We start from the raw sequence: 15,408 nt of genomic DNA, 5'->3' as shown, positions 1-15,408 counted from the left end.
GGTCGGAAAATTTGAGAACCAGATCTCAAATTTTGTGCGAAGGAAATTCCGATGGAAACTGTCCGATGGAGCCTACACACGGTCGGAATTTCCGACAAAAGGCTCCCATCGAACATTCTCCATCAGAAAATCCGTGTGTAGACTACTCTGGGTGCCTTCACTTTATACCTATCATACAACTGTAGCATTTGACTGTATTCCACCACATAGCTTTCTACCATCTCCAAACATATAAATGGAAGTTTTATTCTCAAATTCTTCATTATTTATCAAGAAGTTAAAAAATAATGGCCCAAAAACTAACCCTAGGGGACACCACTGACAACCTTAGACCATTCAAAATATGAATGATTAATCACTATACTTTGAACACGGTCTTTAAACTAGTGTTTAACCCTTTATAGACTGAATTTGTCAAGCCTATACTGTAGACCATATCCTACACATTAACTGTCTATGGGAACCGTGTCAAACCCTTTGGCAAAGTAAAAAAAAATACTACATCCACACTAAGTGTTGGGTTATTCCTTGATAAAAACAAAAGTAGCTTTGTTTAATAGCTTTGGGCTTTAACAAATGCATGCTGGTTATCACAAATAAAATTGTTTTCTAGCATGCACAAACTGATTGCCTGGATCTAGAAGAAGAAGGGGAAAACCCCAGAACACTTGTCATTAAAAGTTAACTGTTAGTGGAAAAAAGTATCAAGGACAGCACTCAGTTACGTTGTTTTTAGCCAAATCCCACACATCGTGCCTAAAACAGAAGTTAAACTTCCAGGTCTGTAGTTACTTTGTGAAATCACTGATTCTTTTTTAAATATACTGTATGCACCACGTTTGCATTGCACCAGTCCAATAGTACAAATCCAGTCATTAAAGTGTCTCTAAATATTTATAAAAAACTGAGCTCAACTCTTTGAGGACGCGTGGATGTAAACCATTTCTTGTCATTTAAATTATTTGACTCCTTACAAGTTCATCTTTGGCATACCAGGGTAATTAAGCAGGATCGTGGGAGCTTGCCATCGTTCATCTCCCATGTTTTTTTTTTTTCAGATTGACCTACATTGACTGCGTAAAGAGAAAACAAGTCAAACTAAGCCTAGCGTGCTCCATAAGGTCTCTGCCACATGCACCATCCTACTGGTTGGTGAGGTAGCCCGTCACAGTGATGGGCCAAAGATAGTACACTCAAGAGATCCAGTGACCACAGAAACTATTACAGAGTAGCCAGCATTTCAGGTCCCTAGACACTCTAGGGCAGGGGCTGGCAACTGGTCTATGGCGATCTACCATACGATTATGTGACAGATATATCACGACCTTGCGGTACTGCTAGCTTCAGACCCCTGTACACTGACTCTCAGATCTCAGATCAGAGCAGCAATGTGAATGCAAAGCCAAGTAAAGTCCTAGGCTCCTTCTCGACTCATATGACACAGCCAAGGGGAGACCTGGGAGGACTTCCCTCACTCTACCAGCTGACAGTGCATCTGAGGTCTGGTGGATTAAGTTTTACAGTGGGGAGGGGGGACATGTGCTGTTGTACTGACCCTTGCACTGTGGATTACTTACTACTGACTTCTGCATTCTGTGGTACTTACTTCTGACCCCTGCATTCCATGTTCATACTGACCTCTTAGTAGTAAAAACAATCTCCTGCACTCTGCTTTATTTACTATTGCCTTTTGAACTCTGCTTTACTCACCCCTGCACTTTACATTACGTATTACTGATGTTTGAACTCTACTGACCTCTGTGTTATTCACTCCTGTCCCATGCACTCTACATTACATACTACTGACCTCTGTGTTATTCACTCCTGTCCCATGCACTCTACATTACATACTACTGACCTCTGTGTTACTCCTGTCCCAGGCACTCTACATTACATACTACTGACCTCTGTGTTACTCCTGTCCCAGGCACTCTACATTACATACAACTGATCTCTGTGTTATTCACTCCTGTCCCATGCACTCTACATTACATACTACTGACCTCTGTGTTATTCACTCCTATCCCATGCACTCTACATTACATACTACTGACCTCTGTGTTACTTACTCCTGTCCAGACACTATACATTACATACTACTGACCTCTGTGTTACTTACTCCTGTCCAGACACTATACATTACATACTACTGACCTCTGTGTTACTTACTCCTGTCCCAGGCACTCTACATTACATACTACTGACCTCTGTGTTACTCCTGTCCCAGGCACTCTACATTACATACTGTACTACTGACCTCTGTGTTATTCACTCCTATCCCATGCACTCTACATTACATACTACTGACCTCTTAACTCTTTTGGGGACCAGTGACACCAATACAGTGATCAGTGCTAAAAAAAATATGCACTGTTACTGTACTAATGACACTGACAGTGAAGGGGTTAACATCAAAGGGTTAAATGTATTCCTAGGGAGTGCTTTCTAACTGTGTGGGGAGAGTGCTTTAACTGGGGAAGACAGAGATCTGTGTTCCTTCTTGGCAGAAACACAGGATCTCTGTATTCCCTACCTTGTTTACATTAACAGACCGCTGTTCGGCCTCTGTCGAGAACAATCAGCAGGTCTCGCCGGACCCGCTGATTGGCAGTCACAATGTGAGAGACTTCCTCTCACCTTTTGCTCCCATGTCAATTCTAAAATTTAGGATTTCCACCTACTTGCTGTCTGAATGACAATGGTCACCAGGAATAATAGAGGGGTGAATTTCCAGAGACAGTGCTAAAGACTTGGCAGAGGATATCTTCAGGCCAAGTATATTTTCTGTATATATAGAAACATGTTGATCCTGCCAGAAATCCAGTGTGCTACCTGTTCACCGAACTGAAATCCCAAACAGTTATCTCTTTGGACGATATACAGATCCCCCTATGCTATGAAGATGGGACAAGGGAGAGGTGTTTATAGTCCAAATCCGATGATCAGTTGGGGTGACACCACTGTTCCTCCCTAGCTACAATACAGTAAGTGAGTGTTGTCACCCTAGGACAGGAAGTTTGATACTGTCAGCCTAGTCAGATGAAAATATAGAAAAAAAGAGAAGGAAAAGAAAAAAAACAAATGCAGTTGCCACATCTAAAGGCTGGTAAGCTGATATAAATATTAGATATAGATATGAGAGAGAGAGAGAGAGAGAGAGATCTATAGAGATATATATATATATATATATATATATATATATATATATATATAAATAGTTATTGGTTTTAGAGATGCTTTAAATGATGTAAATTAAATATGTATTATTTTTTTCCCCAAAGAATTTATCATTTTAATTTTCATCTTTGTTTCATTGTGTACTCTGTGTGCACTGAATGAAATGTTCATAAATAAAGACAGTAGCGAATTTTTTTTAGAAACTGTACATTGTCCCCAAAAGACACCGAAAACACTCCAGGGAAGCATTATTCCAATGGAAGTGATGCAGTGCGCACAGTCAGAGCCAACCACTCAGCGCCACATAAAATACATTAGCAAAGATAATTTAGTTTATGTATGCATCTTCCATTTGTACTCATCGAATGAGATCATGCATGCTAAAACAATATCTATCTTTTGTCTATTTGTTTAATTTTTTTAAAATAAAAGTTTCTTTGTAAATTTCATATAAAAACCACATAGATTGGTCATAAAAGTGACTTGTTTGTTGCATCACACACTTTATAGGGAAAAGGACAAACTCTATTTCGTAGTACTGTAAATATCTGGCAGATATGGCACATCCACTATACTATCCCATCCCATACCTAAAACAGATACAGAAGAAGCATAGAGTTCTCAACAATAAAGTTTTTTCTGAATTTCTGCGGACCTGTCTCTGCCCCCGTTTCCAGCTTATCTGTTCCCCCAATCTAACCATAACCACTAAAACCCACTTCTACTTTACCTTAAAGCGGGACTCCAGGCAAACAGCTAAATACACTGGATGAAATACATACATTACAGCTGATTTATCTACCATAGAATTTGTATTTCTGTCCATCCGGGCCTGAGATTTACACAGCTTCGCCTGCCTCTAAGAGAACAGAAGACCTGATCCTCTGTGACTTGACATTAAAAGGGGAAAGCGCACTGAAGAGCTCACCTGTCTTCCACTCTGCTCTATCCTTCTATCAGCATGCTCCTTTTACTGCAGAAAACCAGATTAGCGGTCTCTCCTTCCCCATATCCAAGCTTTGCTGTATGGATTACACAGCAGAATGCAAGAGGCTGATACCAGGCCAAATCCAGGTACTTACACTGCTTGCATTTAAAGGGGTTGCATTCTATGCATTAAGGTGAAAAACCTCCTGTCATGCAGCAGCCCCCCTTTTACTTACCTGAGCCCCGTAATTCCTGCGATGGGAACGAGCACACCAGCCAGATCTTGTGTCCTGATTGGATAGAGTGATAGCAGCGCAGCCATTGGCTCCCGCTGCTGTCAACCAAATCCAATGACGCGGGTGCTGGGGGGCGGGGCCGAGTCCTACTGTCTGTGTCCATGGACGCAGCAGCAGGACTCGGGAGTGCACCCGCATGGGTGTCCCGAAGGAGAGTGCTTCTCCGAAGGGGCACTTGGGGAGAGGAGGAGCTACCAGCGCCGCTGAGGGACTCCAGAAGAGGAGGATCGGGGCCACTCTGAGCAAAACCAACTGCACAGAGGAGGTAAGTATTATATGTTTGTTATTTAAAAAACAAAACAAAAAAAAAACGAGGGTTTAGTAACCCTTTAAAATACATGTAATGGAATAGGGTTTATGTAATATACTGCAACTGCCATTTGCTGATGACTTGTGGATACAATTTATAAACCCCCTTTGATCTTTGCCTTTCTTGCAAATTGAACAGCTGTTGACATTATATGTTATATTGACGTTCTTTGTAATGCCTACACTCTTTTTGTTTTATAAAAGAAAACATGTAATTACAATTGCCAATTCCAAAAAAAAAAAAAATACAGGTAATAATGAAGGAATATAATGTGGGCCTTTTTATATCTTCCTGGAGTTCAGCTTTAAAAATTAGCCTAACACCTAACATTTGAAGTTTATTACTAAATTATATTGACTCTTTGAATGTGCAGCCAAAAACACATTTCACATTGCTTAGTGTTGTTATTGCTGTAATGAATTCCCACCACAAGTACAAATTCTCTACCCCAGCAGGGGACTGCAGAAAAGCACCGCTGATCTCTGTGTGGCAACAGCAGGCTCTCTGCTGAGGTCTGGGCAGCATAGTGGCTATGTGGTTATCATTTTCACCTAGCAGCACTAGGGTTGTCACTTCTAACTACCTGTCTGTAGTTTGCATGTTCTCCCTATGCCTGCGTGGGTTTCCTCCCACCTTCCACAGACATGCTTGTAGGTAAATTGGCTCTAATATATGTATGAATGTGAGCTAGGGACCGTAGATTGTAAGCTCCTTGAGGGCAGGGCCTGATGTGAATGTACATTATATATGTGTATATAAAGTGTTGTGTAAATTGTCAGAACTATATAAAATGCCAATAATAAATATAATATCCCTTGCTTAGTCACAGCTACACTTCAACCTATGCTGACAGTCAGTCTCCTGGAGTGCTGCAGTATGATGCCTCTGATGTAGATGCAATATGAGTGGCTTATAATCGTAACAAATAGGTCATATACTTGTAGGTGTCGACCATCGAATCAGACCCAAAAAGACAAGGAAAAGCAATATAGTGAAGTATTGCGGAGAAAAAAAATCACTTCATCAAAGACGCCCTGGGGAGGGGCGAAACGCGTCAACGAAACATCCAGCTAACGCTTAACCAGTGACGCTTCTTTCTGTTCCCGTGGAACGCACGCTTACAGCGGCGATCGCGGAAGTTTTTCTGACATGCCTGATTGCAACCATGTATCTTGTGAGTAGCGCTATGATGCACAAGTGATTTTTTTTCTCCGCAATACTTCACTATATTGCTTTTCCTTGTCTTTTTGGGTCTGATTCGATGGTCGACACCTACAAGTATATGACCTATTTGTTACGATTATAAGCCACTCATATTGCATCTACATCAGAGGCATCATACTGCAGCACTCCAGGAGACTGACTGTCAGCATAGGTTGAAGAGATGCTGTTTTTTCTCCAGTGAGGCTGCCACCAAGAGCTCTGTGTAGCAGTCTAGCTAATGGCATTTATCTGAGACTATTCACCGTCATTATATTATTAATTTCACTTATTCTTTTAGCACATAATTATTATTGTTTTTCACTATTTCAATAGTAATTGGTTTGTGTTTAGCACCAATTTTATATCTATTTACATCCTACTTATTTAGCACTTTATTCATGATATTTATGGATTCATGATTATAGGATTATTGCACAGAGCACTTTCTATATAGTATCATATTTACGGTGTGGTTATATCTTTTTGCCAGCGCTGTATGTGTTTGTTTTTTATCATCCAAGTATTAGTACTTTTCTTACAGCAGCGGTAATACACTCATGTATTTGTTTTAATTTGTCACGAGCGCTGCATCATTTATATATTTTTTTCTAGTCACAGCTACAGTTTTACAATTGGCAGCGTATCTGAGCTTTACAGATTTCAGAACTGCTGTAGCATTGACTGCGCAGGGAGCATGGTGGACTGCAGCAAAGAGACCACTGCTTCCACACCAACAGCAGCAGTCTTTATGCAACCTCCTGTTAGCGTCTGGGGCGAGTGGACAATGAACGCAGCAGCGAGGTCCACATGGGTGCCCCCATGGGAATCGGTTTCCTATTGGGGGCACCAGCAAGAGAGGAGGAGCCAGGAGCGCCAGTGGGGGACCCAATAAGAGGAGGTTCGGGCTGCTCTGTGCAAATCTATTGCCCCTTGCAGGTAAGTAAAACATGTTTGTTATTTAAAAGAAAAAAATTGCGTTTACAACCACTTTAAGTCTAATGAATATGGTATAATATTTAACTTATACACTGCTCTACCAGGGTCCCACCCACGGTGTGACCAGTCCTGCAAAGCTGCCTCTCTAAGATGCTCCCAGTTGTTGTAGATTGATCTATCCATCCAAATATGTATCTATCTATTTCTTATTGATCTGTGTTTGTGTATTTGTGTACATTTTTTGAAGAGGTTTTAGGTTGAAATTCGGATAAAAAAAACAGAAGTGAAATAGGGGGAATAAACTAATAGTTATTCCCTTACCTGCGCAAATGTGTAAATAAATATTAGAGGCTGCTCTTTGTAACGTTAAAAAACCATAAATGTGAAAAAGACGTAATAAATGTGAAAAATTGTTTATTACATCTTTTTCATAAAAAAACCCACAGATGACTGGTCATAAAAGTGACGTGTGTTGCATCACACGCTTTCTAGGGAAAAGTGACAAATCTATTTCATATATAAACACAAAGGAGATTGCGCAAAAACTTTTACAACACAATATGTGAACCATATGTGAAAAATGTGCAAAACATTAATAACATAATATTATTAAGGTGAGTAAAATAATCACTAATATAGTGATAAAGTGTAAAACGTCCCAAGTGAAAACTTAAAGCGGAGTTCCACCCAAAAATCGAACTTCCGCTTTAAGGGAAGGTGACCCCCTGACATGCCAGATTTGAAATGTCATTTTTTGGGGGGGGGGGGGGTGGGGAGCAGAAACCCTCTTTTTAGAGGGTTCCAGCTCCCATTTCCTCCTGGCGCCAGAAGGAAGATCATCTCTCCCGATCCCTCGGCAATCATCTGGGACACATTACAGGTCCCAGATGATTGCCCGGCCAGTCACAGTGCGCAGCGTGGCTTGCGCTGGCGCCGCAGAGAGGAGGGGGAGACGAGCGGGGCTTTGTTCCCCCACATCACTGGACCCTGGGACAGGTAAGTGTCCGATTATTAAAAGTCAGCAGCTGCAGTATTTGTAGCTGCTGACTTTTTTTTTTTAATTGGAACGCCGCTTTAAGAGTTAAAAATCCACAAAATTATTAATATTTGATGTATCAAAAGAAAGTCCAAACTGAAACAAAATAGCAAGGTGGTGAGACAAAAACTTTTGATGCCGCCCCTCACACTTTGCAAGGTTGATCAAATGCTTCAACTCTGGAAGGAAGCTACTGGCTGATTCTCTGGAGCGGATCAGGTGAAAATTTATCATATGCCTCGTTTCCACTGAGCGGATCGGTTCGGGTCGGTACAGTTTGAATGGCCTAGAATGGTCCGGTCTATTCTGGTGAGCGTTTCCACTGCAAGTGGGACCACAAGGGGCCATAAAAGGTTTAGAAAACATGCCTCAGCATAGCACAGCAGAGGGTTTTCTGTCAGCCAATCAGTGGAATGTATCGTAGCTCCACCCTAACCGAACCGTTCCACTTTCTATGGCCCCACATCTGAAGCAGGACCCTGAATGGAGCGGTACGGTTTGGTTGTATGGGCCGCTTTCATAATGGAAACACCCAAAATAGCGTACCGTACCGAACCGATCCACTCAGTGGAAACGAGGCAATATAGTGTACTGCTGGTACCAGGCAGGTTTGACCCTTATAATCTGGGGTCCATCAGATTCAGTAAGAGGTCATCTCATCTGGCTCCATTTAAGTGTATGTCTTCCATCCAGATTTGAAGCATTTGATCAATCTTGCAGAGTGTGAGGGGCAGCATCAAATGTTTTTGTCTCACCACCTCGCTATTTTGTTTCAGTTTGGACTTTTTTTTGATACATCAGGTATATAATATACACTTTCAGGGATCATTTCTGTAGGGTTCAAAGGGAGAAATGTGCTCGAAAGTGTCCAAACTCATCTTCCACGGTGATGAATTTTAGGGTTCTTGTATCATTAGGACTCCTGTTGGCAGCGCTGCTCTATGAAGGTGCTTTCACCATTTGATGACTTGGTCATCTTTCTAGTTGGGAAGATGGCAGGAGGGAGCTCATTCATAGTGCAAAAAACAAAATAAAATAAAAATAAATAAATATTAATATTTGTGTGGATTTTCAACTCTTAAGTTTTCACTTGGGACATTTCACACTTTATCACTATATGAACTCATTTATTAGTGCTTATTTTACTCACCTTAATAATATTATTTTATTAATGTGTTGTGCATTTTTCACATATGCTTCACATATTGTGCTGTAATATTATATATATGATGTTTAAATTGAGTATTTAATTTTGTCAGATAGCAGCGTTCATACCTTTTCTAAATAGTTTATCACAATTTTTTCACTCAATTAATTCAGGTATCACTTATTTTGTTGGTTGGGCAAGCACAGAATAATTAAAATATATATAAATCTATTTCATACTATATCCTTGGCAGATATGGCATATTCAGTAAGGCTTGTAAAACCCAGGGATATATGAATAAGATATAATAATCTATTAGATTGTAAGCTCTTGTGAGGGCCCTCTTAATCCTCTTGTATCTTATTGTATTATAACTGTATTGTCTCCCTTTTATATTGTAAAGCGCTGCGCAAACTGTTGGCGCTATATAAATCCTGTATAATAATAATCACCGTATTCCATGCCCTACCAGGTTAGCTGCAGCAATGTGACCAGTCCTGCAAAGCCGCCCCTCTAAGATGCTCCCAGTCGCAGTGGATAGATAGATTAATGCAGGGTTAATAGTCCTGCGTCGTATATATGAAGATACCAAGGGATTGCTCAAAGTCCGAAGCTTCAAGTAGAAGAGGACATTGCTGGAGCCTGCTGGCATGGGGAATTGTGGTCAATAATAGAACGTGTTCCTGTTCCCCCTACACATAACAAGCATTTGGCCCTTGCAGTGTTGTGGTGGTGGTGGTGGTGGTGGGGGGGTGGGTTCTCACTGCAAAGGGGGATTTTGTCTCATTCCAGAGTTGGGCTTTAAATACCCCATAAAACTGCACTCTATACATTCCACTTTTTGTTCTATATGTGACATTGCTCAGGTGTATAAAATCTGCTATGATCTGTACACCTTATTACTTTCTGAAGTCCCCCCTTGGAGTTGCTGTACACAGGTCTGTATTCATCATCAAAATCCCTCTTTTATCACTTTTACTAGTAGTTTTCAAAATAAAATAACTTGCAGCGCAGCAATTTCCAGTGCAACGTCACTGTCGCTAGTCTAAGTTGATTATATGTTGTGTCTCTTTTATTCAACGCCCTCGTCACATCCACAGCCGGACTGAGTGCCATCTGGCAATATGCTGTCAACAGCAGCAGAAGCAAGCAGTTGTTTAAATGTTGATATTGCCTTCTGTCTAGCATGCTAATTCATTGTGAGATGCCCATGAATGGTAGACCACCTGTTTAAAAAGAAAGGGAAAGAGATGCAAAGACTAATGACATATGACATATGTTGGTATATGCTTTCTTTGACCAAATTCTGGCCAGCTTAAGAAACATTTGATATGAGAGCTGTACAAGCAATTTAAATAAGGGGTATCAAGGTTGGCAGAAGTATTAACTACAAAAAGCGCAATTCAACACATACATTTTGGAAAGAAAATGACAATAGCTCAAAGATAAGGCTCAATCATAGTGCTCACTGTTGTCATATAAAAAAATTCTAAATACATTTATTACAGTCACAAAAATACCATGCTTCACGCAATAAAAAAGTTTAATAATCTAAGACATTCATCAAAAATGTAGTATGTTCACACCCAAGTGCATCAAATCAGCTCACCGTTAGCAAATGACCCCTTAAAATACAGGAGGTCCAAGGGAGCTTCTGAAGTGTAAAAAGAGGCATATCTTCCAATAAGCCCAATCCTCCCTACACCAGGCAGCTCAAGGGTTCATCACTCCTCTCCTTCCTTGCAAGCTACTGTGATTCTTAAATAGACCTCTTACACCAGAAAAGATCTCTAAGCGCATTTGTCATCAAGGAAGGAAAGGAGGTGCCACCACCACTTCTCATCAACTGCAGCATTCAATTTTGAAAGGATTCTCATCCACCTTTTTCCTCCCAAAATAGCAACAGCTCATAAAAAGGATAAATCATAGTGCCCACTGCTGTTATATAGAAATACTACTACATAAAATCATTCCACTCACAAAAATGTCTGTGCTTCATGCAACAAATAAGTGCAACAATCCAAAGTGTTCATCTGAGTGCTCTCCACACCGTCCAGCATTCCAGTGTGTTCACTCCACACCCAAGTGCATTAAAACAATCGATTTTGTGTTTTGGAACTATTAAATGCCTATACATTATGACAAGGTTTTTATGTATCTTTATGTTTTGGTAAGTTTAAGGTATAGGTATTTATTTTGTTAGCGTTATTACTCTTACACAGTTATTTTGTTGTAACTCCAATAATGCATATTTTCTCTGGCTTAGCAAATCAAAACGGAACGCTAGAAAAAGCAAAGGTTTTCTGCTTATTTATGTCTAGGGGGACTGGATATAACACTTTTACTTACCTGACCTCCACTCCCTGCTGGTAGACTGGTCCTTACAGCCTCTTCTCTCCCCTACACTCTGCCCCTCTGATACTGTGAAGTCATCAGGACTGATGCAGGAATTATAGCCCTGCACTGGGTGTGAGGACCAGGGTTGCCAACAGTATATTTACTGACAGTTTGTAAAAATCAGTAATTTTTTTTTTATAACTGTCTGTAAACATCAGGGGCTGATAATTTGTCACGCTGTGTTGATTTTTTAGGTATAAACCAGGCAAATTACTTGTTAGGGGTATCATCAGTGTTTCCATATTGTGTTTTGATATCAGTTATATCGTCTTGTCAGTTTTAATAGGATAGCAGAAATTTTTTCAGGTTGTCAGTAAAAAAATGTGCTCCACCAGTAAATTTTACATGTTTTGTCAATAAAAAATGCTGCAGAAGGTTGGCAACACTAGTGAGGACTAATGATGAACCCAATGTAGGATCCAAACCCACTTGTACAAGTCCACCAGGAAGCTATGACCTGTATGAGCCAATCATCTTCAGCCATGGCATATCTAGACACCCCCCCCCCGCAGCTGCATATATGCATGCGTTTGCTTAGCACAGGAATTTCCTGGCCACAGATCAGTAGCCTTTATAAGTGCCAGCTTCTTGGCGGGTTTGTACACATGGGTTTGGATCCTACTCTCAGTTCACCTGTGCTCATCACTAGTGATGAAGGGCTTGTTCACTCATGTGGCGGGGGGTGCAGTACAAAGTAAGCAGTTCAGCTGCGATTTTACCACGCCCTGACTGCTCCGGCCAGAAGGGGATGTACACATGTCGTTTGCCCTAGAAAAGTTACGTCATGCCATGTTCATATGAATGCGGATGCACTGCAACTGCCTTGCAATGTAGTGCGGGCATTTCAGGGTTAAGACCATCGCTGAGGAGGCGACATATTGCTTCCCAGCTGCCTGTCAACCACCCTCTGGCAAAGGCTACCACCTGTTGGGTACACACTGCCAGTTTTTTGGGAGTTTTTTTTCAACCAGCAGGCTGAACGAAAAAAGCGGATAGATTAATACATCCACACAAGTGATGCAGATGCAGGAATATCCCCTACTGGGGCTGCATGCTGCTGATCAAACAAGGTTTTCCAACAGTCTCGTCCAACAGAAGCTGATCTAATGATTGGCTTCTGTCGAATCGGGTGGGTATACACAGATCGGAATTTGGCCAGTGGAATTTCGATCCATGTGTACCCAGCTTAAAGAGTAACTCCACTTTTGTTGAGAAAAAAACATTCCCCTCTGGGCGATCTACCTTTTGTTATTCTGAAGAAATTGCTGATGTAAATCTCTATGAGAGTGGTTTTATATCAATCAGCTGCTGCACCTGCAGGGCTCTAATGAGGAAAGTGGCAAGGTCTGTATCCCTTTAAACGATTTCCCTTTGGGAGTATCTCACCAAAAATGTCATTTTAGTTGCAGGAGATGCTCAAAATCTGGTTTGTTTCTCAGTGCAGATTTCTGGGAAAATCAGTCAGCCAATCACACAAGCTGGAAATGGCATTTGGGGGGCGTTCTGTATACCATCTGTGTACAGAACGCCTCCAGGTCGCCATGTTGCATTTTTACAGAAGATTACAGAGCTGCAGATTGAAAATGAAAGGCATTTTAATAACATTCAATTACAATATTACTTGTCTTGCAATTCGCTATATTATTTTTTTTATTTGCTAATTATTTTTCCCATGAAAATGGAGTTACCCTTTAAGCGAACCACAAAACTGCATTCCCTATCCCTTTCCCTAGACATAAACAAGCAGTTAACCCTTGCAGTGTGGTGGTGCAGCCAAAGTTTTTCCAGAGTTGGACTTTAAGCTCTTCGGGCCGAGCGCACGCAAATATGCAGCCTCTCGGCGGCCGGTCCTTGGTGCTGCGAGGCTGCATATTTGCGTGCAATAGTGCCGATAGAGCTGTGCTAAGAGTGTACACCCTGCGTGCTTCCGCCAGTTACCGGCGGCTATCGGAAAGCTCCCTTTCATTGCTTGCGATCGGGAGCTTTCCAATCATGTGACAGCCATTCATGGTGGCTACATGACCATAAGCCCTGACTCTCCTTCTAAATCCCTTAAAGGGCCAGCAGGCGCCGGCTCTAAGGGGTTAAAGGAGAAGTTTGGGAATAATAATTAAAAAAAAAAAAAATACATATACATACACCTCTATGGCTGCAGTATTGCTGCAGCTGCCCCCCCCCCAGCTCCAAGACCGAGAACTGAGCGATCACGACTGCTGATCGCTCAGTTCATGGTCCTCTCAGAACAGTGAGAAGTGACTGCCAGTCACTGCTCTTTGCCCCTCCAGTGCTCACTGAAGTCCTGGGATGTGGAGAAGGTGGGAGCGGCATGTTCATTCGGCAAGTCTCATTTGCACACTGAGAGGCAGAGCCAGCTGCTGGTCAGACATCTGGGTGAATCCCAACATTATTGACAAGATACTTCCAGAGCCTTGAGCAGTACTGTGGTGTCAACCAACTGTTGGCTGAATCTGGGTCACAGGAAAGCACTCCTGTGATAAAGAAAAAGTATGACGCACAAAAAAAAAAAAAATTTTGGCCACACTTCTTTTTTTTTTTAATGCGGTTGTAAACCGCTGGGTGCCTTTTTTTTTTTACCTGCAAGGTAAAGGCATAATGTGCTAGTATGCAGCACATTATGTGAAACTTACCTGAAAACGAAGCCTCGCATTGCTGGAGGACGCTTCCATCTTCACACCTCTTCCTTCCAGGTCCACGGCTGTGTGACTGGGCAGAGCTGTGATGACGTCACTCACGTGCATGCGCGGTAGAGACGCTGTTATCAGCACAGGATTCTGAAGGAACAGGCCCAGGTGGCCGTTCCATCAGAGCGCATGCACCGGTGATGTCATCAGCTGCATATACAGTAAATATCTTCTGAACAGTGCAAGTTTACAGTGCCTATAGGTAAGCCTTATTCTAGTCTTACCTAGAGGTACAAGACTGAAGTTTACAAACACTAAAGCTCCTGGATCAGCATGACAGAAAGGGCTCATTTACACTTGCTTCCGCCTCAACACACATTAAGGGCTAGTTTACACTTGCTTCAAAACATGGCTTCGGACACACTTTGTTAAACTCTCTGAACGCTAGTCAAAGCCCCTGTCACTAAATAAAAAGGTTAGATAACAGTCCTGTTTACACTTTACTTTGCTTAAAAATGTATACCCCATGTCGCTTTAGTGGTGCTTCAAAGCATCTTAAAAGCCTCCATAGAAGTCTATGGCAAAGCTTGCTTGAAGCCCTACCAAAGGCTCATCGAAGCTCCACCAAAGGCTCATCGAAGCCCCACCAAAGGCTCATCGAAGCCCCACCAAAGGCTCATCGAAGCCCCACCAAAGGCTCATCGAAGCCTCACCAAAGGCTCATCGAAGCCCCACCAAAGGCTCATCGAAGCTCCACCAAAGGCTCATCGAAGCCCCACCAAAGGCTCATCGAAGCCCCAAAGGCTCATCGAAGCCCCACCAAAGGCTCATCGAAGCCCCACCAAAGGCTCATCGAAGCCCCACCAAAGGCTCATCAAAGCTCCACCAAAGGCTCATCGAAGCCCCACCAAAGGCTCATCGAAGCCCCACCAAAGGCTCATCAAAGTTCCACCAAAGGCTCATCGAAGCCCCACCAAAGGCTCATCGAAGCCCCACCAAAGGCTCATCGAAGCTCCACCAAAGGCTCATCGAAGCTCCACCAAAGGCTCATCGAAGCCCCACCAAAGGCTCATCGAAGCCCCACCAAAGGCTCATCGAAGCTCCACCAAAGGCTCATCGAAGCCCCAAAGGCTCATCGAAGCCCCACCAAAGGCTCATCGAAGCCCCACCAAAGGCTCATCGAAGCCCCAAAGGCTCATCGAAGCCCCACCAAAGGCTCATCGAAGCTCCACCAAAGGCTCATCGAAGCCCCACCAAAGGCTCATCGAAGCCCCAAAGGCTCATCGAAGCCCCACCAAAGGCTCATCGAAGCTCCACCAAAGGCTCATCGAAGCTCC

General features: G+C 42.3%; 1 protein-coding gene and 1 non-coding gene across 5 annotated transcripts in view; one reads left to right on the top strand and one right to left on the bottom strand.

The window, feature by feature from the left end:
* The window catches only part of NCOA7 (nuclear receptor coactivator 7), a 254,603-nt gene that overhangs the window by 238,201 nt on the left and 994 nt on the right, over positions 1 to 15,408 (bottom strand). The gene's annotated exons all lie outside the window — the stretch shown is intronic.
* LOC141142015 (small nucleolar RNA U3) lies at positions 8,692 to 8,906 on the top strand. The gene has a single exon (XR_012244280.1). It is a non-coding gene; the product is annotated as a small nucleolar RNA U3 (small nucleolar RNA).

The sequence above is a fragment of the Aquarana catesbeiana genome, linkage group LG04 (assembly GCF_042186555.1).
Source record: "Aquarana catesbeiana isolate 2022-GZ linkage group LG04, ASM4218655v1, whole genome shotgun sequence".
Lineage (NCBI taxonomy): Eukaryota > Metazoa > Chordata > Amphibia > Anura > Ranidae > Aquarana > Aquarana catesbeiana.
Note: the sequence above shows the minus strand (reverse complement) of the source record. Positions and strands in the feature narration are given on the sequence as shown.